The sequence below is a fragment of the Salmo salar genome, chromosome ssa23 (assembly GCF_905237065.1).
Source record: "Salmo salar chromosome ssa23, Ssal_v3.1, whole genome shotgun sequence".
Lineage (NCBI taxonomy): Eukaryota > Metazoa > Chordata > Actinopteri > Salmoniformes > Salmonidae > Salmo > Salmo salar.
Window position 1 is genome coordinate 40,719,285 of NC_059464.1, and position 25,948 is coordinate 40,745,232.

General features: G+C 44.1%; 1 long non-coding RNA gene across 2 annotated transcripts in view; it reads right to left on the bottom strand.

Annotated features, from left to right (window-relative positions):
- The window catches only part of LOC106584627 (uncharacterized), a 42,004-nt gene extending 16,303 nt beyond the window's left edge, over positions 1–25,701 (bottom strand). For both annotated transcript variants that reach the window (XR_001323790.2, XR_001323791.2), the window contains exons 1-2: positions 25,266–25,701; positions 835–980 (exon numbers count right to left, since the gene is read on the bottom strand). This is a non-coding gene — a long non-coding RNA (uncharacterized lncRNA). The remainder of the gene's footprint in view (positions 1–834; positions 981–25,265) is intronic.
- Positions 25,702–25,948: the final 247 nt, after the last annotated feature.

Here is a 25,948-nt window from a genome sequence, read left to right on the forward strand (position 1 = left end):
GACTATCTATGGTAGCTGTGTATGTAATGTATCTAGTCCCAAAGTGGCTGCATGGTTCTAAGAGGCTCTGGTGAAGTAAAGTTTTTCAAGTTTCCATTAAAGTTGTACTATTGATTATAGATAACAATGTGGAAGACGAAGATGCTTGTTATATAAAGATGTAACTAGCTAACGCTACCACAGCCAGAGATATTAGCACAGGAAATGGCTAGCTAGCTAACACTCAAGCTAACATTAGCTAGCAACCTAATTATGATAGGTTGTCCTATTTAACCTGAATGCCCATCAAATTCATAACATTTGTTACTTACTGTCTTCACAGTTTACATGCAGCCAAAACACCCTTAGTCTGTTGAAATAATGTTAGCAGTTTTCCACTTATCAGTCACACAAACTTGAACTTGAATACTTGCAAGTATTCTGGTGGACTTCACGCGCTGGTGGCAGTATAATTAACCCACTGTCTGGGTCAAATATCCATACCCCAACCTTAATAACCCAGTACTAACAACCCAACCTTGCAGTATTTACAGAAAACAATCCAACTTTTGACCAAATGCCTGCAAACCAGCAATTGGGTAATCCAAACAACCCAAAAACGTTTCTTGCATGCAACAAGCCTTGACCTGTCTGGTGCACACATTTCTCTGTCCTCAGTTTGATTGAAGGCCTCAATCTGTATTTTTGCCTTGTAACTGATTGCTTCTAAAAAGAGACACGGAACAACACATGATCAAGATAAGCTAGCTACTAGTTGAAATAAATTAAAGATCTAATTGTTACAAATAATGAATGTATGGGCTACATTTGAGAATAATACATGCATTTACTTACCTTAAGAATCCTGAAGACAATACACTCATTTATCACTGCAAAAAGAGTGTTGAGTGAGTGCACCCCAATCATATGTCCAGGGTGTTGATGCATCCTTCTCCCAATACAGCCTCTTCCAACACCACGGGTAGGGGGAGGGTATCCATCTGCAAAAGGGATGATTTGCTTTGATGTCAAAACTACTAATATTGTTGCTAGACCTAAGTGGTTGTGCTAGCTAACTTCCTACTGAACCGTGACACTAACATATTGGTATTAAAAGATAGCAATGCATTCACAAAAAATAAGCGTTTACGCAAATCAAAAGTTAGCTAGCTACCCATCACATGAATTGTGCAAAATATGATAGCTAACATTAGCTAGCTAAGTACTAGCTGGTCAGTGGCGCTGACAGATTGAAACTGGTATCAACAAAATGTGTTTTACTCTATCCCATAAAACATGACATTGCTAACTAGGCATCATTTAGCTAATAAAATGTGTAAGTTAATTAAGAAGTTTAATAAGTTAGACAGTCACCGGACAAGCTATCTAGCTAGCTGGTAGGTTTCTAATCCCCTTTATTGGTCATCAACGGTTTCTCGTCTTGGAACTTGTTGCCACAGATTTACCACAGATTGAAATTGAATCCTGAGAGAATTGTCTGCCAGAAAAAAACTCTGGCAAACTGTTTGCCCCTAGTGGCAATAAATATTATTGATGCCAAAGGTTTACCGCAGATTCATCACTAGTGGCATACACAACAGTTTGTGGCACACTATTTAGTTAGCAGCAAATTTGCAGGAAGTTTGTAGCAACAAATGCGTTTTTGTAAGGGGAACCTTCAAATCAAATTTTATTTGTCACATACACATGGTTAGCAGATGTTAATGCGAGTGTAGCGAAATGCTTGTGCTTCTAGTTCTGACCATGCAGTAATATCTAACAAGTAATCTAACAATTTCACAACAACTACCTTATACACACACACACAAGTGTAAAGGAATGAATAAGAATATGTACATAAAAATATATGAATGAGTGCTGGCCGAACGGCATAGGCAAGATGCAGTAGATGGTATAGAGTACAGTATATACATATGAGAAGAGTAATGTAGGGTATGTAAACATTATATAAAGTGGCATTGTTTAAAGTGGCTAGTGATACATTTATTACATCAATTTTTCCATTATTAAAGTGGCTAGAGTTGAGTCAGTATGTTGGCAGCAGCCACTCAATGTTAGTGATGGCTGTTTAACAGTCTGATGGCCTTGAGATAGAAGCTGTTTTTCAGTCTCTCGGTCCACGCTTGATGCACCTGTACTGACCTCGCCTTCTGGATGATAGCGGGGTGAACAGGCAGTGGCTCGGGTGGTTGTTGTCCTTGATGTTCTTTTGGGCCTTCCTGTGACATCGGGTGGTGTAGGTGTCCTGGAGGGCAGGTAGTTTGCCCCCGATGATGAGTTGTGCAGACCTCACTACCCTCTGGAGAGCCTTACTGTTGTGGGCGGAGCAGTTGCTGTACCAGGCGGTGATACAGCCCGACAGGATGCTCTCGATTGTGCATCTGTAAAAGTTTGAGTGTTTTTGGTGACAAGCCGAATTTCTTCAGCCTCCTGAGGTTCAAGAAGCGCTACTGCGCCTTCTTCACCACACTATCTGTGTGGGTGGACCATTTCAGTTTGTCCGTGATGTGTACGCCGAGGAACTTAAAACTCTCCACCTTCTCCACCACTGTCTTGTCAATGTAGATAGGGGGCTGCTCCCTCTGCTGTTTCCTGAAGTCCACGATCATCTCCTTTGTTTTGTTGACATTGAATGTGAGGTTATATTCCTGACACCACACTCCGAGGGCCCTCACCTCCCTGTAGGCCGTCTCGTCGTTGTTGGAATCAAGCCTACCACTGTAGTGTCGTCTGCAAACTTGATGATTGAGTTGGAGGCGTGCATGGCCACGCAGTCATGGGTGAACGAGGAGTACAGGAGAGGGCTGAGAACGCACCCTTGTGGGGCCCCAGTGTTGAGGATCAGAGGGGTGGAGATGTTGTTACCTACCCTCACCACCTGGGGGCGGCCCATCAGGAAGTCCAGGACCCAGTTGCACAGGGCGGGGTCAAGACCCAGGGTCTCGAGCTTAATGACGAGTTTCGAGGGAACTATGGTGTTAAATGCTGAGCTGTAGTCGATAAACAGCATTCTTACATAGGTATTCCTCTTGTCCAGATGGGTTAGGGCAGTGTGCAGTGTGATTGCGTCGTCTGTGGACCTATTGGGGCGGTAAGCAAATTGGAGTGGGTCTAGGGTGTTAGGTAGGGTGGAGGTGATATGGTCCTTGACTAGTCTCTCAAAGCACTTCATGATGACGGAAGTGAGTGCTACGGAGCGATAGTCGTTTAGCTCAGTTACCTTAGCTTTCTTGGGAACAGGGAATAGTGGCCGTCTTCAAGCATCTGGGAACAGCAGACTGGGATAAGGATTGATTGAATATGTCCGTAAACACACCAGCCAGCTGGTCTGCACATGCTCTGAGGATGCGGCTGGGGATGCCGTCTGGGCCTGCAGCCTTGCGAGGATTAACACGTTTAAATGTCTTAAAGGAAGAAGAGCCTGCAGGTTTTGGTAGCGGGCCGTGTCAGTGGCACTGTATTGTCCTCAAAGCGAGCAATGAAGTTGTTTAGTTTGTCTGGGAGCAAGACACTGTGGTCCGTGACGGGGCTGGTTTTTCTTTTGTAGTCCGTGATTGACTGTAGACCCTGCCACATACAGTGCGGGAAAAAAGTATTTGATCCCCTGCTGATTTTTTACGTTTTCCCACTTACAAAGAAATGATCAGTCTATTATTTTAATAATAGGTTTATTTGAACAGTGAGAGACAGAATAACAACAAAAAAATCCAGAAAAACGCATGTCAAAAATGTTATAAAATGATTTGCATGTTAATGAGGGAAATAAGTATTTGACCCCTCTGCAAAACATGACTTAGTATTTGGTGGCAAAACCCTTGTTGGCAATCAGAGGTCAGACATTTCTTGTAGTTGGCCACCAGGTTTGCACACATCTCAGGAGGGATTTTGTCCCACTCCTCTTTGCAGATCTTCTCCAAGTCATTAAGGTTTTGAGGCTGACGTTTGGCAACTCGAACCTTCAGCTCCCTCCACAGATTTTCTATGGGATTAAGGTCTGGAGACTGGCTAGGCCACTCCAGGACCTTAATGTGCTTCTTCTTGAGCCACTCCTTTGTTGCCTTGGCTGTGTGTTTTGGGTCATTGTCATGCTGGAATACCCATCCACGACCCATTTTCAATGCCCTGGCTGAGGGAAAGAGGTTCTTACCCAAGATTTGACGGTACATGGCCCCGTCCATCGTCCCTTTGATGCGATGAAGTTGTCCTGTCCCCTTAGCAGAAAAACACCCCCAAAGCATAATGTTTCCACCTCCATGTTTGACGGTGGAGATGGTGTTCTTGGGGTCATTCGTCCTCCTCCAAACACGGCGAGTTGAGTTGATGTCAATGAGCTCCATTTTGGTCTCATCTGACCACAACACTTTCACCAGTTGTCCTCTGAATAATTTAGATGTTCATTGGCAAACTTCAGACGGGCATGTATATGTATTCTTGAGCAGGGGGACCTTGCGGGCGCTGCAGGATTTCAGTCCTTCATGGCGTAGTGCGTTACCAACTCTTTTCTTGGTGACTTGGTGACTATGGTCCCAGCTGCCTTGAGATCATTGACAAGATCCTCCCGTGTAGTTCTGGGCTGATTCCTCACCATTCTCATGATCATTGCAACTCCACGAGGTGAGATCTTGCATGGAGCTCCAGGCCGAGGGAGATTGACAGTTTCTTCCATTTGTGAATAATCGCACCAACTGTTGTCACCTTCTCACCAAGCTGCTTGGCGATAGTCTTGTAGCCCATTCCAGACTTGTGTAGGTCTACAATCTTGTCCCTGACATCCTTGGACAGCTCTTTGGTCTTGGCCATGGTGGAGAGTTTGGAATCTGATTGATTGATTGCTTCTGTGGACAGGTGTCCTTTTTACAGGTAACAAGCTGCGGTTAGGAGCACTCCCTTTAAGAGTGTGCTCCTAATCTCAGCTTGTTATCTGTATAAAAGACACCTGGGAGCCAGAAATCTTTCTGATTGAGAGGGGGTCAAATACTTATTTCCCTCATTAAAATGCAAATCAATTTATAACATTTCTGACATGCGTTTTTCTGGATATTTTTGTTATTCTGTCTCTCACTGTTCAAATAAACCTATCATTAAAATTATAGACTGATCCTTTCTTTGTCAGTGGGCAAACGTACAAAATCAGCAGGGGATCAGATACTTTTCCCCCCCCACTGTACCTCTCATGTCTGAGCCGTTGAATTGCGACTACTTTGTCTCTATACTGACGCTTAGCTTGTTTGATTGCCTTGCGGAAGGAATAGCTACACTGTTTGTATTCGGTCATGTTTCCGGTCACCTTGCCCTGATTATAAGCAGTGGTTCGCGCTTTCAGTTTTGCGCGAATGCTGCCATCAATCCACGGTTTCTGGTTGGGGAATGTTTCAATAGACGCTCTGGGTACAACATCACCGATGCACTTGCTAATAGACTCGCTCACCGAATCACCGTATTCATCAATGTTGTTGTTCGACGCTATGCGGAACATATCCCAGTCCACGTGATCGAAGCAATCTTGAAGCGTAGAATCCGATTGGTCGGACCAGTGTTGAACAGACCTGAACACGGGTGCTTCCTGTTTTAGTTTCTGTGTATAGGCTGGGAGCAACAAAATGGAGTCGTGGTCAGCGTTTCTGAAAGGAGGGCGGGGGAGGGCCTTATATGCGTCGCGGAAGTTAGATAACCTGTTAGGGCTAGGGGGCAGTATTGACACGGCTGGATAAAAAACGTACCCGATTTAATCTGGTTACTACTCCTGCCCAGTAACTAGAATATGCATATAATTTTTGGCTTTGGATAGAAAACACTCCAAAGTTTCTAAAACTGTTTGAATGGTGTCTGTGAGTATAACAGAACTCAAATGGCAGGTCAAAACCTGAGAGATTCCTTTACAGGAAGTGGCCTGTCTGACCATTTATTGTCTTTCTTTGACATCTCATTCAATTACAAAGGATCTCTGCGGTAACGTGACACTTCCCACGGCTCCAATAGGCTCTCAGAGCCCGGGAAAAACCTGAATGTCGTCATTCCAGCCCCAGGCTGAAACACATTATCGCCTTTCTCAAGTGGCCGATCAAGGGACTGTGGGCTTAGGCGCGTGCCCTGGCCGCCCCCGTCTTTGTGATTTTTCCTCTGTTTGCGGAAAAGGAGATTCCCGGTCGGAATATTATCGCTTTTTTACGAGATAAATTGCATAAAAATTGATTTTAAACAGTGGTTGACATGCTTCAAAGTACGGTAATGGAATATTTATTTTTGTCACGAATTGCGCCATGCGCACGACCCTGATTTACCATTTCGGATAGTGTCTGGGACGCACGAACAAAACGCCGCTATTCGGATATAACGATGGATTATTTTGGACCAAACCAACATTTGTTTTTGAAGTAGCAGTCCTGGGAGTGCATTCTGACGAAGACAACAAAAGGTAATCAAACTTTTATAATAGTAAATCTGATTTTGGTGAAGGCTAAACTTGCCGGGTGTCTAAATAGCTAGCACGTGATGGCTGGGCTATGTACTTAGAATATTGCAAAATGTGCTTTCACCAAAAAGCTATTTTAAAATCGGACATATCGAGTGCATAGAGGAGTTCTGTATCTATAATTAGAATAATTGTTATGCTTTTTGTGAACGTTTATCGTGAGTAATTTAGTAAATTGTTAGTGAATTCGCCGGAAGTTTGCGGGGGGTATGCTAGTTCTGAACGTCACATGCTAATGTAAAAAGCTGGTTTTTGATATAAATATGAACTTGATTGAACAAAACATGCATGTATTGTATAACATAATGTCCTAGGTGTGTCATCTGATGAAGATCATCAAAGGTTAGTGCTGCATTTAGCTGTCTTCTGGGTTTTTGTGACATTATATGCTAGCTTGAAAAATGGGTGTCTGATTATTTCTGGCTGGGTACTCTGCTGACATAATCTAATGTTTTGTTTTCGTGGTAAAGCCTTTTTGAAATCGGACAGTGTGGTTAGATTAACGAGAGTCTTGTCTTTAAATAGCTGTAAAATAGTCATATGTTTGAGAAATTGAAGTAATAGGATTTTTAAGGTATTTGAAAATCGCGCCAAAGGATTCAACTGGCTGTTACGTAGGTGGGACGAATTCGTCCCGCCTGCCCTAGAGAGGATAACAATGATCCAGGGTTTTGCCAGCCCGGGTTGCGCAATCGATATGCTGATAACATTTAGGGAGCCTTGTTTTCAGATTAGCCTTGTTAAAATCCCCAGCTACAATAAATGCAGCCTCAAGATATGTGGTTTCCAGTTTACAGAGTCAAATGAAGTTCGTTCAGGGCCGTCGATGTGTCTGCTTGGGGGGGAATATACACGACTGTAATTATGATCGAAGAGAATTCTCTTGGTAGATAATGTGGTCGGCATTTGATTGTAAGGGATTCTAGGTCAGGTGAACAAAAGGACTTGAGTTCCTGTATGTTGTTATGATCACACCACGTCTTGTTAATCATAAGGCATACACTCCGCCCTTCTTACCAGAGAGATGCTTGTTTCTGTCGGCGCGATGCGTGAAGAAACCAGGTGGCTGTACCGACTCCGATAGCGTGTCTCGAGTGAGCCATGTTTCTGTGAAACAAAGAACGTTACAGTCTCTGATGTCTCTCTGGAAGGTAACCCTTGCTTGGATTTCGTCTACCTTGTTGTCAAGAGACTGGACATTGGCGAGTAGTATGCTTGGGAGCGGTGCGCGATGTGCCCGTCTACGGAGCCTGACCAGAAGACTGCTCCGTCTGCCCCTTCTGCAGCGCCGTTGTTTTGGGTCACCGGCTGGGATCCGATCCATTGTCCTGGGTGGTGGGCCAAACAGAGGATCTGCTTTGGGAAAGTCGTATTCCTGGTCATAATGTTGGTGAGTTGACGTTGCTCTTATATCCAATAGTTCCTCCCGACTGTATGTAATAAAACCTAAGATTTTCTGGTAAGAAATAACACAAAAAACAAAATACTGCATAGTTTCCTAGGAACGCGAAGCGAGGCGGCCATCTCTGTCGGCGCTGGACCCACTTTCAGTCATTGGATTCCTATCTCCTTTCTATAATATCTCTGGCAACGTCACCATGCAATGCACCCTGGACTAAAAAGGCAGACAATCATTTGAGAGAAGACAGAGTTATGACATCTACCAGTATTGAAATCTTACATGTACGATAGATGTTTTTCAATCTGAATGTCATATTCCTATTAACTTCCCGTGTAGTGAGAGCGACTTTATCACAGTGCTACATCATTCCGGCCGGAGTTCTGCCTGCTTGAACGCCAATAACTCAGATAGACATTTACATTTTAGTCACTTAGCAGACGCTCTTATCCAGAGCGACTTACAGGAGCAATTAGGGTTAAGGGCATGTCAACAGATGTTTCCCCTAGTCAGTTCGGGTATTTGAACCAGCAACCTTTTGCTTAATGGCCCAACCTCTTAACCGCTAGGCTACCTGCCGCCCAGGGAATCAATAGATCACTCAGAGATGCACAAAAACAATATAACATTCAAAATGGGTGAACCTTTCCTTAATAAATTCACCATGCTCAAAGGGATATTCAATGTCTGCTTTTTTCATATTTACCCATCTACCAATAGGTGCCCTTCTTTGCGAGGCATTGGAAAACCTGCCTGCTTTTTGTGGTTGAATCTGTGTTTCCCAGGACAGAGTTTGGAAAACCCTGCTTTAACCTCACTGGGCAAGGTGGGACGCTCGCCACCTAGTCAACAGCCAGTGGAATCTGGTGGCGCGAATTACAAATACCTCATAAATGCTATAACTTCAATTTCTCAAACATATGACTATTTTACCTCATAAATGCTATAACATCAATTTCTCAAACATATGACTATTTTACACCATTTTAAAGACAAGACTCTCGTTAATCTAGCCACATTGTCCGATTTCAAAAAGGCTTTACAGCGAAAGCAAAACATTAGATTGTCAGGAGAGTACCCTGCCAAAAATAATCACACAGCCATTTTCAAAGCAAGCATATATGTCACAAAAACCAAAACCACAGCTAAATGCAGCACTCACCTTTGATGATCTTCATCAGATGACACTCCTAGGACATTATGTTATACAATACATGCATATTTTGTTCAATCAAATTCATATTTATATTAAAAAAACAGCTTTTTACATTAGCATGTGATGTTCAGAACTAGCATACCCACCGCAAACTTCCGGTGAATTTACTAAATTACTCACGATTAACGTTCACAAAATACATAAATTATTTAAAGAATTACAGATACAGAACTCCTTTATGCAATCGCGGTGTCAGATTTTAAAATAGCTTTTCGGCGAAAGCACATTTTGCAATATTTTGAGTACATAGCCCGGTCATCACGGCTTGCCAATTTGACACCCACCAAGTTTGGCCCTCACCAAACTCAGATTTACTATAAGAAAAATTGGATTACCTTTGCTGTTCTTCGTCCGAATGCACTCCCAGGACTTCTACTTCAACAACAAATGTTGTTTTGGTTCTAAATAATCCATAGTTATATTGAAATAGCTCCGTTTTGTTCGTGCGTTCAGGTCACTATCCGAAGGGTGATGCGCGAGCGCATTTCGTGACAAAATATTTCAAAATATTCCATTACCGTACTTCGAAGCATGTCAAACGCTGTTTAAAATCAATTTTTATGCTATTTTTCCCGTAAAATAGCGATAATATTCCAACCGGGCGACGTTGTATTCATTCAAAGGCAGAAAGAAAAACATGCCGACTTCTCGTGACCACGCATCTCCAGTGTCACTGTCCCCAGGCAGGCCAGTAACAAACAGAGCTGCTGTACTTCGCCCAGAGACTGCAGACCTCTCATTCCACTTTCTGGCGCCTTCTGAGAGCCAATGGAAGCCTTAGAAAATGTCACTTTACAGCAGAGATGCTGTATTTTCGATAGAGATGCAACAGAAGGATAACAAATTGTCAGACAGGGCACTTCCTGTATGGAATCTTCTCAGGTTTTGGCCTGCCATATGAGTTCTGTTATACTCACAGACACCATTCAAACAGTTTTAGACACTTTAGAGTGTTCTCTATCCAAATCGACTAATTAGATGCATATTCTCGTTTCTGGGCAAGAGTAGTAACCAGTTTAAATCGGGTACGTTTTTTTATCCGGCCGTGCAAATACTGCCCCTTAGCCCCAACAGGTTAAAGTGTAGGAAGCATGAGGTTTTGCTCACCAATGTAACAACAGTGTGGTCAAGACTTAGTCATGATCTGGTTACCTATAAGTACAAAAGTAGTTATGTTTTTGGGTTATTGCATATTTATTAAATTATTTCCGGATATCTTCTAAACTACCACAATGCACTATTTCTCAACGTCATATGGATGATCTAATCTGCTACAGAGTTCGTATGCTAGCTCGGTAGCTAGCTCAAACTGGCTAACATAGAACCTCATCTGATCTCCTTTTTGTTTTGTCAACTTTTTTGGCATGTTCTCTGTGAAGTAGGCTACAGGAGTATTGTAACTTTTTCCACCTTGGCTTAGTTCTAGCACGTTAAAGTACTAAAGTCGTTTTTTGGGGTATTTGTACTTTACTATTCATATTTTTGACAACTTTTACTTCACTATATTCCTAAAGAAAAGAATGTACTTTTTACTCCATACGTTTTCCCTGACACCCAAAAGTGCTCGTTACATTTTGAATGGTTAGCAGGACAGGAAAATGGTCAAATTCACACACTTAGCAAGAAAACATCCCTGGTCATCCCTATTGCCTCTGATCTGGAGGACTCACTAAACACAAATGCTTAGTTTGTAAATTATGTCTGACTGTTGGAGTGTGCCCCTGTCTATCTGTAAATAAATAAAAACAACTAGAAAATTATGCCTGGTTTGCTTAATATAAGGAATTTGAAATGATTTCTACTTGTACTTTTGATACTTATGTATATTTAAAACCCAATACTTTTAGACTTCTACTCTAGTAGTATTTTACTGGGTGACTTTCACTGGAGTCATTTTCTATTAAGGAATCTTTACTTAAGTATGTCAATTGGGTACTTTTACACCTCTAGTGCTAGCGCACGAGATGACTGACATCGGGAATACATTTTTTCCTCGCTCTATAGTTAGTTATTGGATTTCCCTCATTGACTCTCCCTCGGCCCGATGAAGCGCCCGCCTCCCCCGGCATTGGTAGCTAACTCATCCTGCACTCCTAATCTTTTACTACATTGGGCTAAATCAGGGTCACAGAGAGTGATTCTTGTCAGTCTTAAGCAAAATCTACTTTGAAACAGAAGTATACACCTCACACACATGGTTATGGGTTTAGAAAAAAGAAGACACCTGTACGATGTTCGATAGAGTTCAAATTTATTCAATTGAGTTTGCATTCGAATATTAAAAACTTTCTATACATCACAGAAGACTGAAATAACAAAACTGTTTGAAATAGAAACACCCGATTTGTCTTTTTTTGTAATAATCTTTTTTAATTATGAAAAATATTAATAACAATCCACCCATGAGGCCAAAGAGTGCACTTTTGGTCACTGACTGCAGGACAGAGCTACACGTTTTACCATCAGATGGGCCCCAGCCATCAATTTGTAAGTCTCTGCTCTTTCTTTGCTTTTGATCTGCGGTTGTTTTAGTTGTGTTAGTGTTCGAGCTAGTCTCCAGTTGTTGGGCTCTGGCTTGCCCACCATAACCATGGTGGTTGGCTAGGCTAATAGCTAGTTGGCTAAATAGCTAATGTTAGCTGTCTGGCTAAGAACTGCATATAGCTAACAATCTTTGATAACTGGTTAGATAGCCTTCTGTATTTCCAAGACTTTGGTTTAGTAAGCTAGGTGTTGATAGCAACTGGCTGACTCATGCAGTGCTAACATAACGTTAGCAGGCTGGGAGGCCTACCATTAGTTGGCTAGCAACCTTGCAAGTTGATTTGTAACCAATTCATAAAAGTATTTGCTTGTAAGTTGGCTGAAAATGTTAGGGGCAACTTCACCCTACTCCGTAACCCAGCATCTACTGTACATCATGTACAGAGTGACTGGCATGACATAACAGCCAGCAGAGGGGGCCCGAGTAACACAAAGGGGTTGCTTCACTTTCAATCCAACAAGTGAAGCGATAAAGAAGTACATAGCAGTAATGTCCCCTAGGTCTTTGCTAATGGCTAATAATGAGCCAGAATGTAAGAGTTTTTATTTAAAACAATTGGCGAGATGGTGTTGTTTTCTAGAGATAAAGTTTAGCATCAAACTATCTGTGTTAGTAATGTGGTACACATTGTATATTTGTATTGTGATGCACAAGACAGGAAAAGGTTCCTTCAGGGCTGCTTGGAAATTTCACTGTTACGTAAGTTGCAAGTGCATGCATTATTCACACTACATTTACATAAGAGACAATAGGGAATTTTGTGCCGAAAGTGTGTGCGCGAGCGTGTTGGTGTGGCTGTTAAATTCTCTGAAATGCTTTACCTTCCGAGCATTTCGAAATAAATACTGCCAGCGGTTTTGCTGATTCAAAGTTGTGGAGCTGGGCAAATGCCCCCAGACATCACTGTCTCCTACCAAGCTGGAGGTGGGGAAAATCAAGGATTAAACAATAGAGAATCCATGTATAACAAATGGGTCAGTCTGTCTCCATCACATTATTTATTCTGCTCGTCTCTTTCTCTCATGCTCACATTTTCTTCAATTTTTTGTCTCCCTCTCACACACACTGGATCCTGTCTCTCAGGGAGGTCCATGTTGAAGCTTGTCCAAGCAATGGCAGACTGAGGTTTCATTAAACAAACAGTGGCTGGATTAGTAAAGGATTAGTTCTGGATTACTTTAGCAGGCAACAAGCTTCCCCTGAGAGCGTCGGGCTGTATCACCGCCTGGTATGGAAATTGCACCATCTGCAACCAGAGAGCTTTCTAGAGGGTGGTGCGGTCAGTCCAAAGCATCAGTGGGCGCACACTGCCTGCCCTCCAGGACATCTACAGCACCCGGTGTCACAGGAAGGCCTAAAAGATCATCAAGGACCTTAGCCACCTGAGCCACGGCCTATTCACCCCGCTAGCATCTAGAAGGAAGAGAGTACAGGTCCATCAAAGCTGGGACCGAGAGACTGAAACGGCTTCCATCTTTAGGCCATCAGACTATTAAACAGTCCCCCCAGCCAAACCCTCCCCTAACCCGGATGACGCTGGGCCAATTGTGCACCACCCTATGGGAATCTCGTGACGGCCGGTTGTGACACAGCCTGGGATCAAACCCCAGGCTGTAGTGACGCCGCAACACTGCGATGCATTGCCTTAGACCGCTGCACCACTCAGGAGGCTCTGTTAACATATTGTTTTACCCACTTTATATGTATATACAGTGGGGGGGGAAAGTATTTGATCCCCTGCTGATTTTGTACGTTTGCCCACTGACAAAGAAAGGATCAGTTTATCTTTTTAATGGTAGGTTTATTTGAACAGTGAGAGAGAGAATAACAAAAATATCCAGAAAAACATGTCAAAAATGTTATAAATTGATTTGCATTTTAATGAGGGAAATAAGTATTTGACCCCCTCTCAATCAGAAAGATTTCTGGCTCCCAGGTGTCTTTTATACAGGTAACGAGCTGAGATTAGGAGCACACTCTTAAAGGGAGTGCTCCTAATCTCAGCTTGTTACCTGTATAAAAGACACCTGTCCACAGAAGCAATCAATCATCAGATTTCAAACTCTCCACCATGGCCAAGACCAAAGAGCTCTCCAAGGATGTCAGGGACAAGATTGTAGACCTACACAAGGCTCGAATGGGCTACAAGACCATCGCCAAGCAGCTTGGTGAGAAGGTGACAACAGTTGGTGCGATTATTCGCAAATGGAAGAAACACAAAAGAACTGTCAATATCCCTCGGCCTGGGGCTCCATGCAAGATCTCACCTCGTGGAGTTGCAATGATCATGAGAACGGTGAGGAATCAGCCCAGGCCTACACGGGAGGATCTTGACCATGATCTCAAGGCAGCTGGGACCATAGTCACCAAGAAAACAATTGGTAACACACTATGCCGTGAAGGATTGAAATCCTGCAGCGCCCGCAAGGTCCCCCTGCTCAAGAATACATAGACATTCCCATCTGAAGTTTGCCAATGAACATCTGAATGACTCAGAGGACAACTGGTGAAAGTGTTGTGGTCAGATGAGACCAAAATGGATCTCTTTGACATCAACTCAACTCGTCGTGTTTGGAGGAGGACGAATGCTGCCTATGACCCCAAGAACACCATCTCCACCGTCAAACATGGAGGTGGAATCGTTATGCTTTGGGGGTATTTTTCTGCTAAGGGACATGACAACTTCACCGCATCAAAGGGATGATGGACGGGGCCATGTACCGTCAAATCTTGGGTAAGAACCTCCTTCCCTCAGCCAGGGCATTGAAAATGGGTCGTGGATGGGTATTCCAGCATGACAATGACCCAAAACACACGGCCAAGGCAACAAAGGAGTGGCTCAAGAAGAAGCACATTAAGGTCCTGGAGTGGCCTCGCCAGTCTCCAGACCTTAATCCCATAGAAAATCTGTGGAGGGAGCTGAAGGTTCGAGTTGCCAAACGTCAGCCTCGAAACCTTAATGACTTGGAGAAGATCTGCAAAGAGGAGTGGGACAAAATCCCTCCAGAGATGTGTGCAAACCTGGTGGCCAACTACAAGAAACGTCTGACCTCTGATTGCCAAGAAGGGTTTTGCTACCAAGTACAAAGTCATGTTTTGCAGAGGGGTAAAATACTTATTTCCCTCATTAAAATGCAAATCATTTTATAACATTTTTGACATGCGTTTTTCTGGATTTTTTGGTTATTCTGTCTCTCACTGTTCAAATAAACCTACTATTAAAATTATAGACTGATCATTTCTTTGTAAGTGGGCAAACGTACAAAAATCAGCAGGGGATCAAATACTTTTTTCCCCCCACTGTAACATATTCTAGTCATTGCTCATCCTATATACACACACTACCGTTCAAAAGTTTGGGGTCACTTAGAAATGTCCTTGTTTTTGAAAAGCACATTTTTTGTCCATTAAAATATCCAATTGATCAGAAATACAGTGTAGACATTGTTAATGTTGTACATGACTGTTGTAGCTGGAAAAGGCAGATTTTTTATCGAATATCTACAGAGGCCGTTGCGTTAGCTAATCCAAGTTTATCATTTTAAAAAGGCTAATTGATCATTAGAAAACCATTTTGCAATTATGTTAGCACAGCTGAAAACTGTTGTTCTGCTAAAGAAGCAATAAAACTGGCCTTCTTTAGACTAGTTGAGTATCTGGAGCAGCAGCATTTGAGAGTTTGATTACAGGCTCAAAATGGCCAGAAACAAAGAACTTTCTTCTGAAACTCGTCAGTCTATTCTTGTTCTGAGAAAGGAAGGCTATTCCATGCGAGAAATTGCCAAGAAACTGAAGATCTCGTGCAACGCTGTGTACTACTCCCTTCACAGAACAGCGCAAACTGGCTCTAACCAGAATAGAAAGAGGAGTGGGAGGCCCCGGTGTACAACTGAGCAAGAGGAAAAGTACATTAGAGTGTCAAGTTTGAAAAACAGTCGCCTCACATGTCCTCAACTGGCAGCTTCATTATATAGTACCCACAAAACACCAGTCTAAATGTCAACAGTGAAGAGGCGACTCCGGGATACTGGCCTTCTAGGCAGAGTTGCAAAGAAAAAGCCATATCTCAGACTGGCCAATAAAAATAAAAGATTAAGATGGGCAAAAGAACAGATACTGGACAGAGGAAGATTGGAAAAAAAGTGTTATGGACAGACAAATCTAAGTTTGAGGTGTTCTGATCACAAAGAAGAACATTCGTAAGACGCAGAAAAAAATGAAAAGATGCTGAAGGAAGGCTATCACTCCATTTTGCAATGCCATACCCTGTGGACGGCACTTAATTGGAGCCAATTTCCTCCTACAACAGGACAATGACCCAAAGTGCAGCTCCAAACTATGCAAGAACTATTTAGAGAAGAAGCAGTCAGCTGGTATTCTGTCTATAGTGGAGTGGCCAGCACAGTCACTGGATCTCAACCCTATTGAGCTGTTGTGGGAGCAGCTTGACCGTATGGTACGCAAGAAGTGCCCATCAAGCCAATCCAAGATGTGGGAGGTGCTTCAGGAAGCATGGGATGAAATCTCTTCAGATTACCTCACAAATTGACAACTAGAATGCCAAAGGAGGATTCTTTGACGAAAGCAAAGTTTGAAGGACACAATTATTATTTCAATTAATAATCATTATTTATAACCTTGTCAACATCTTGACTATATTTCCTATTCATTTTTGCAACTCATTTCATCCATGTTTTCATGGAAAACAAGGACATTTCTAAGTGACCCCAGACTAAGAGAACGGTGGTGTAACTATTGTTGTTACAAATCGCCTTGAAAAGGGTTTCAGCCTGCTAACGTTAGCCCTACTAGCCTGCAAATGTTAGTCCTACCAGCCTGCAGTGGTAGAAAAAGTACCCAATTGTCATACTTGAGTAAAAGTAAAGATACCTTCATAGAAAAATACTAAAGTAAAAGTCACCCAGTAAAATTCTACTGAAGTAAAGGTATTTGGTTTTAAATATACTTAAGTATCAAAAGTAAATGTAATTACAAAAAGTAAATGTATAAATCATTTCAAATTCCTTATATTAAGCAAACCAGACAGCACGATTTTCTTGTTTTTAAAATGTACGGGATAGCTAGGGGCACACTCCAGCATAATTTATAAACAAAGCATTTGTGTTTAGTGAGTCCACCAGATCAGATGCAGTAGGGATGACAAGGGATTCTCTAAGTGCGTGAATTAGACAATTTTCCTTCAAAATGTAACGAGTACTTCAAATCAAATTTTATTGGTCACATACACATGGTTAGCAGATGTTAATACTAGTGTAGCGAAATGCTTGTGCTTCTCGTGCCGATCGTGCAGTAATATCTAACAAGTAATCTAACAATTTCACAACAACTACCTTATAAACACACACACGTGTAAAGGAATGAATAAGAATATGTACATATAAATATATGGATGAGCGATGGCCGAACGGCATAGGCAAGATGCAGTAGACGGTATAGAGTACAGTATATACATATATGAGATGAGTAAACATGTATATAAACATTATATAAAGTGGCATTGTTTAAAGTGACTAGTGATACTAGTCACTTTGACTTCCGGATGCTGGAGTGAGTGGTCGTGCTGCACCTCGCTCCGCGGGTAATATTACATTTCATTACATTACATTGGAACGATTTGATTAGTGTATTGTTAGCTAGCTACATAGTTGTATCTGCTGTCTTTGTATCAAGGATAAAGGTGTAGCTCTGAGGAACTAATAAGGTTAGCTAGCCAGCTGTATTCGTTCGCGCCGTTTTCGCGAAACGGCGTCAACACCATAACACCACCGCCACTGCAAGCTAGCCAACTTTACCAATTAGCAGTACTGTAGAAACTATATACATTACAACGGAACGATTTGACTAGTGTAATGTTAGCTAGCTACATAGTTGTCTTTGTATCAAGATAAAGGCGTAGTACAGAGTAACTATCGAGGTTAGCTAGCCAGCTACATTTTCTAACATAGTCTACAACGCACCCACTGCTAGCTAGCTAACCCTACCAGCTAGCTGTATAATTTTTTTGGTCAATAAGATTTTTGCAACGTAAGCTTAACTTTCTGAACATTCGAGATGTGTAGGCCACTTGTGTAGCTAGCAGGACTGACTTTGTGTTAGCTAGCCAATGTTTATTTATTTCTGCGTTATGAACTAGACACGGACACGAATGATCCATTGGTAGCTTGTTGTTACCAAGTATTGGTGCTAACCGTGTATTATAGGATGCTAGCATGCTAGTTAGCTACGGCGTCTTCGGACACGCTGGACTAGGTGGGTTTTCATGGAAGAATACTGTACCAAGTTATCTAGCGGAATAAACTAAGTTTGAGCCTATTCCTGGAAACATTGAACCACTGTAGTTTTACATCAATTTAAATTTCTAGTGGTAGCTAGAAAAGTTATATTTTAGCGTTTTAGTGTTTCAGTGAATTGTTACTGAGGGAGGCCCTGCTCTCTCGCTTCCCCAGTTGTTTAGTTAATTTTCATGCCAATCTCCTTTGCATTAGCGTAGCCTCTCCTGTAGCCTATCAACTATGTGCCGGTCTATCCCTGTTCTCTTCTCTCTGCACAGGCCATACAAACGCTTCACATCGCGTGGCCGCTGCCACTCTAACCTGGTGGTCCCAGCGCGCACGACCCACGTGGAGTTCCAGGTCTCCGGCAGCCTCTGGAACTGCCGGTCTGCGGCCAACAAGGCAGAGTTCATCTCAGCCTATGCTACCCTCCAGTCCCTCGACTTCTTGGCGCTGACGGAAACATGGATTACCACAGAAAACACTGCTACTCCTACTGCTCTCTCCTCGTCTGACCACGTGTTCTCGCACACCTCGAGAGCATCTGGTCAGCGGGGTGGTGGCACTGGAATCCTCATCTCTCCCAAGTGGACATTCTCTCTTTCTCCCCTGACCCATCTGTCTATCTCCTCCTTTGAATTCCATGCTGTCACAATCACTAGCCCATTCAAGCTTAACATCCTTACCATTTATCGCCCTCCAGGTTCCCTTGGCGAGTTCATCAATGAGCTTGACGCCTTGATAAGTTCCTTTCCTGAGGATGGCTCACCCCTCACAGTTCTGGGTGACTTTAACCTCCCTACGTCTACCTTTGACTAATTTCTCTCTGCCTCCTTTCCACTCCTCTCCTCTTTTGACCTCACTCTCTCACCGTCCCCCCTACTCACAAGGCAGGCCATACGCTTGACCTCATCTTCACTAGATGCTGCTCTTCTACTAATCTCACTGCAACTCCCCTCCAAGTCTCCGATCACTACCTTGTATCCTTTTCCCTCTCGCTCTCCTCCAACACTACTCACTCTGCCCCTACTCAGATGGTATTGCGCCATCGCAACCTTCGCTCTCTCTCCTGCTACCCTCTCCTCTTCCATCCTATCATCTCTTCCCTCTGCTCAAACCTTCTCCAACCAATCTCCTGATTCTGCCTCCTCAACCCTCCTCTCCTCCCTTTCTGCATCCTTTGACTCTCTATGTCCCCTATCCTCCCGACCGGCTCGGTCCTCCCCTCCTGCTCCGTGGCTTGACGACTCATTGCGAGCTCACAGAACAGGGCTCCGGGCAGCCGAGCGGAAATGGAGGAAAACTAGCCTCCCTGCGGACCTGGCATCTTTTCACTCCCTCCTCTCTACATTTTCCTCCTCTGTTTCTGCTGCTAAAGCCACTTTCTACCACTCTAACTTCCAACTACAGACCAGTATCCCTTCTTTCTTTTCTCTCCAAAACTCTTGAACGTGCCGTCCTTGGCCAGCTCTCCTGCTATCTCTCTCAGAATGACCTTCTCGATCCAAATCAGTCAGGTTTCAAGGCTGGTCATTCAACTGAGAATGCTCTTCTCTGTGTCACGGAGGCTCTCCGCACTGCTAAAGCTAACTCTCTCTCCTCTCATCCTTCTAGACCCATCTGCTGCCTTTGATACTGTGAACCATCAGATCCTCCTCTCCAAGTTGGGTTTCTCCGGCGCGGCTCACTCTTGGATTGCGTCCTACCCGACAGGTCGCTCCTACCAGGTGGCGTGGCGAGAATCCGTCTCCGCACCACATGTTCTCACCACTGGTGTCCCCCAAGGCTCAGTTCTAGGCCCTCTCCTATTCTCGCTATACACCAAGTCACTTGGCTCTGTCATATCCTCACATGGTCTCTCCTATCATTGCCACGCAGACGACACACAATCTTCTCCTTTCCCCCTTCTGATAACCAGGTGGCGAATCACATCTCTGCATGTCTGGCAGACATATCAGTGTGGATGACGGACCACCACCTCAAGCTGAACCTCGGCAAGACGGAGCTGCTCTTCCTCCCGGGGAAGGACTACCCTTTCCATGATCTCGCCATCACGGTGGACAACTCCATTGTGTCCTTCTCCCAGAGTGCTAAGAGCCTCGGCGTGACCCTGGACAACACCCTTTCGTTCTCCGCTAACATCAAGGCGGTGAACCGATCCTGTAGGTTCATGCTATACAACATTCGCAGAGTACGACCCTGCCTTACACAGGAAGCGGCGCAGGTCCTAATCCAGGCACTTGTCATCTCCCGTCTGGATTACTGCAATTCCCTGTTGGCGGGGCTCCCTGCCTGTGCCATTAAACCCCTACAACTCATCCAGAATGCCGCAGCCCGTCTGGTGTTCAACCTTCCCAAGTTCTCTCACGTCACCCCGCTCCTCCGCACACTCCACTGGCTTCCAGTTGAAGCTCGCATCTGCTACAAGACCATGGTGCTTGCCTACGGAGCTGTGAGGGGAACGGCACCTCCGTACCTTCAGGCTCTGATCAGGCCCTACACCCAAACAAGGGCACTGCGTTCATCCACCTCTGGCCTGCTGGCCCCCCTACCTCTGCGGAAGGACAGTTCCCGCTCAGCCCAGTCAAAAATGTTCGCTGCTCTGGCACCCCAAATGGTGGAACAAGCTCCCTCACGACGCCAGGACAGCAGAGTCAATCACCACCTTCCGTAGACACCTGTAACCCCACCTCTTTAAGGAATACCTGGGATAGGATATAGTAATCCTTCTAACCCCCCCCAAAAAAAGATATAGATGTACTATTGTAAACTGGTTGTTCCACTGGATATAATAAGGTGAATGCACCAATTTGTAAGTTGCTCTGGATAAGAGCATCTGCTAAATGATGTAAATGTAAATACATTTATTACATCCGTTTTTTAATTATTGAAGTGGCTATAGATTGGAGTCAGTATGTTGGCAGCAGCCACTAAATGTTAGTGATGGCTGTTTAACAGTCTGATGGCCTTGCGATAGAAGTTGACTTTCAGTCTCTCGGTCCCAGCTTTGATGCATCTGTACTGACCTCGCCTTCTGGATGATAGCGGGGTGAACAGGCAGTGGCACGGGTGGTGGTTGTCCTTGAGCTTTTTGAACTTCCTGTGACATCGGGTGGTGTAGGTGTCCTGGAGGGCAGGTAGTTTGCCCCCGGTGATGCGTTGTGCAGACCTCACTACCCTCTGGAGAGCCTTACGATTGTGGGCGGAGCAGTTGCCGTACCAGGCAGTGATACGGCCTGACAGGATGCTCTCGATTGTGCATCTGTAAAAGTTTGTGAGTGTTTTTGGTGACAAGCCAAATTTCTTCAGCCTCCTGAGGCTTCTTCACGACGCTGTCTGTGTGGGTGGATCATTTCAGTTTGTCCGTGATGTGTACACCGAGGAACTTTCCACCTTCTCCACTATTGTCCCGTTGATGTGGATAGGGGAGTGCTCCTTCTGCTGTCTCCTGAAGTCAACGATCATCTCCTTTGTTTGGTTGACGTTGAGGGTGAGGTTATTTTCCTGACACCACACTCCGAGGGTCCTCACCTTTTCCCTGTAGGCCATCTCGTCGTTGTTGGAATCAAGCCTACCACTGTAGTGCCGTCTGCAAACTTGATTGAGTTGGAGGCGTGCATGGCCACGCGTCATGGGTGAACAGGAGAGGGCTGAGAACGCACCCTTTTTGGGCCCCAGTGTTGAGGATCAGCGTGGTGGAGATGTTGTTACCTACCCTCACCACCTGGGGGCGGCCCGTCAGAAAGTCCAGGACCCAGTTGCACAGGGCGGGGTCGAGACCCAGGGTCTCGAGCTTAATGACGAGTTTCGAGGGAACTATGGTGTTAAATGCTGAGCTGTAATCGATGAACAGCATTCTTATATTGGTATTCCTCTTGTCCAGATGGGTTAGGGCAGTGTGCAGTGTGATTGCGATTGCGTCGTCTGTGGACCTATTGGGGCGGTAAGCAAATTGGAGTGGGTCTAGGGTAACTAGTCTCTCAAAGCACTTCATGATGACGGAAGTGAGTGCTACGGGGCGATCGTCGTTTAGCTCAGTTACCTTAGCTTTCTTGGGAACAGGAACAGTGGTGGCCCTTTTGAAGCATGTGGGAACAGCAGACTGGGATAGGGATTGATTGAATACGTCTGTAAACACACCAGGCAGCTGGTCTGCGCATGCTCTGAGGACGCGGATAGGGATGCCGTCTGGGCCGGCAGCCTTGCGAGGGTTAACACGTTTAAATGTTTTATTCACGTTGGCTGCGGTGAAGGAGAGCCCACAGGTTTAGGTAGCGGGCCATGTCAGTGGCACTGTATTGTCCTCAAAGCGAGCAAAGAAGTTGTTTAGTTTGTCTGGGGGCAAGACATCGTGGTCCACGACGGGGCTGGTTCTTTTTGTAATCTGTGATTGACTGTAGACCCTGCCACACATGTCTCGTGTCTGAGCCGTTGAATTGCGACTCTACTTTGTCTCTATAATGACGCTTAGTTAGTTTGATTGCCTTGCGGAGGGAATAGCTACACTGTTTGTATTTGGTCATGTTTCCGGTCGCCTTGCACTGATTAAAAGCAGTGGTTCGCGCTTTCAGCTTTGAGCGAATGCTGCCATCAATCCACGGTTTCTGGTTGGGGGAGGTTTTAATAGTCACCGTGGGTACAACATCACCGATGCACTTGCTAATAAACTCGCTCACTGAATCAGCGTATACATCAATGTTGTTGTCTGAGGCTATCCGGAACATATCCCAGTCCATGTGATCGAAGCAATCTTGAAGTGTAGAATCAGATTGGTCGGACCAGTGTTGAACAGACCTGAGCACGGGCATTTCCTGTTTTAGTTTCTGTCTATAGGCTGGGAGCAACAAAATGGAGTCGTGATCAGATTTGCCGAAAGGAGGGCGAGGGAGGGCTTTGCATACGTCCGCGGGAAGTTAGAGTAGCAATGATCCAGAATTTTGCCAACCCGGGTCGCGCATTCGATATGCTGATAACATTTAGGGAGCCTTGTTTTCAGATTAGCCGTGTTAAAATCCCCAGCTACAATAAATGCAGCCTCAGGATATGTGGTTTCCAGTTTACAGAGTCGAATGAAGTTCTTTCAGGGCCATCGAGGTGTCTGCTTGGGGAGGGGGGGGAATATACACGGCTGTAATTATGATCGAAGAGAATTCTCTTGGTAGATAATGCGGTCGGCATTTGATTGTAAGGAATTCTAGGTCAGGTGAACAAAAGGACTTGAGTTCCTGTATGCTGTATTGATCACACCACGACTTGTTAATTATAAGGCATACACCCCCGCCCTTCTTCTTACCAGAGAGATGTTTTTTTCTGTCGGCGCGATGCGTGAAGAAACCGGGTGGCTGTACCGACTAACATATCCCGAGTGAGCCATTTTTCCGTGAAACAGAGAATGTTACAATCTCTGATGTCTCTCTGGAAGGCAACCCTTGCTCGAATTTCGTCTACCTTGTTGTCAAGAGACTGAACATTGGCGAGTAGTATACTCGTGAGTGATGTGCCCGTCTACGGAACCTGACCAGGAGACCGCTCCATCTTGCCCTTCTGCGGCGCCGTTGTTTTGGGTCGCCTACTGGGATCCAATCCATTGTCCTGGGTGGTGGGCCAAACAGAGGATCCGCTTCGGGAAAGTTGTATTCCTGGTCGTAATGTTGGTAAGTTGACGTTGCTCTTATATCCAATAGTTCTTTCTGGTTGTATGTATTAAGACTTAAGATTTCCTGGGGTAACAGTGTAAGAAATAATACATAAAAAAACAAAATACTGCATAGTTTCCTAAGAACGCGGGTGTCAGGGAAAATGTATGGAGTAGAAAGTACATTATTTTCTTTAGAAATGTAGTGGAGTAAAAGTAGTTAAAAATATAAATAGGAAAGTACAGATACCCCACGACTTAAGTAGTACTTTAAAGTATTTTTACTTAAGTACTTTACACCACTGCCAGCCTGCTAACGTTACTGCATGGGTCAGCCAGTTGCTATCAACACCTAGCTTACAGCTACATTAAAGTAAACCAAGGTTTTTAAATACATAATCTAACTGGTTATCAAAATAATGTTACCGATATATGCCAACTATCATGGTCAACATAGCTAAGTAGTAAGCCAGAGAACAACAAAACTAGTCTAACACTGTCAGGAACCCATCGAACACAACAAAAAGCCAGCGGAGATAAAATAGAGAGAGCAGAGTCTAACCGATTGACGGCCGAGTTAGCTACCAAAGAAGAGCCAAGAAAAGGCATTTCAGAGTGAGAGGCTGTTTCACCAGCCTAGGGAGAGTCCGCTAATCCAATAGCGATATACTGAGGTAAATCCAATGTAGATAGATTCCAGAGGCAGCATTGGGCACAGGAGACAAGGGGAAGAATCAACAATAAGACTGCGATCAGAGTAAGGCTCCAGCAGATAGAAATTATCACAAGAGCAGTGAGTCAGCTACTGTAGCGGGCTAGTACTAAGCCAAGTTTGATAATCTCTGGTAACCTACTTTGAGGAGAACTGGTCAAAAAAGTTGACCAAACAAATTGGAGGACGGAAGATACAAAGAAGACACAAGGTACTAAACAATTAGAGCAGGAATGATTTTCCACTTTCCTTTTGAGCCAGAGGCAAGCCTGCTGGTGGTGCAGGAGAAGTCAGAGCTGCCTCGACTGGAGCAGCCGAGCTGAATCACGCGGCCCCCATGTGTGGGGAATCTGATTGGTTGTTTACGTCACACCTCACGATGGATGGATTGTAGCTCACCACTGCCAACACTTGTATGCATGGGTAGTGGCTAACATTAGCCAGCTCGAGCTAGCTAACACAGAGTAGATTCTCCATATGACATTGAGAAATAGTGCATTGTGGGTAGTTTAGAAGATATCCAGAAGTTAATTAATATAAAATAAAAATAATGTTTGTAGTTATAGGTAATCAGAATGTGATGACAACTAAGTTAAAAGTCTTTGACCACAGTGTGCTACTTTGGTGAGTAAAAACTCACTCGCTTCCTACCCTTTAATTTTCCTGAATGCACTGGTTTTCAGTGTTGGGGAAGCTGCTCTGAAAATATAGTTTACCAAGCTACCAATTACTATACACTACAAGTTAAGCTAAACTAAAGCTACCCTTCAGAAAAATATAGTTTACTTAACTAAAGTTACTTTGAAAAAGTAGTTAACTACCTTGTGATACATTATCATTTCTACATCTGAAACATCACACTACACATTGTAAGAACAAATCACTCTGGAGTCAGATGTTAACAGAATGTGTAATTTAGCCTATTAAACACAAAGTATGTTTCAAGGGAGAATGAGGCAGGTCTGATGCCGAAGAAGAAAGGAAATTGCTTACTTCTTTTTGCAAAAACAGTAGTGTGTAGTTCCAGTAGTTAGCTACACCGCTACATAGCAAAAAAAGTAATTACATTCTGAAAAGACGGTCTCCCCCTCCGAGTGAAAAGAATCCTGGCTTGACCCTAGACAACATCCTGTCATTCTCTGCAAACATCAAAACAGTGACTCGCTCCTGCAGGTTCATGCTCTACAACAAACTTTTCTCACACAGGAAGCTGCGCAGGTCCTAATCCAGGCACTCGTCATATTCCGTCTGGACTACCGCAACTCTGTTGGCTGGGCTCCGTTCTTGTCCCATCGAACCCCCGCAATTTATCCACAACACCGCAGCCCATCTGGTGTTCAACCTTCCCAAGTTCTCCCATGTCTCACTGCTCATCTGAACACTCAATTGGTTTCTAGTCGAAGCGCACATCCACTACAAGACCATAGTGCTTGCCTACGGAGCCTAAGGGGAACTGCCCCCCCCCCCCTTCCTTCAGGTTATACTGAAATTTACACCCGAACCAGAGCACGTCATTCCACCACCTCTGGTCTCTTGGCTGAAAAATGTAATTAAATTACTAGTTAAACTACATGTAGTTCACTACTCCCCAACACTGCTGGTTTGGAAAGTTGCCTCACATGAATTGTATCATACTTTCCCTACTGATTTGATCAGATTTTATTGGGCATCATATC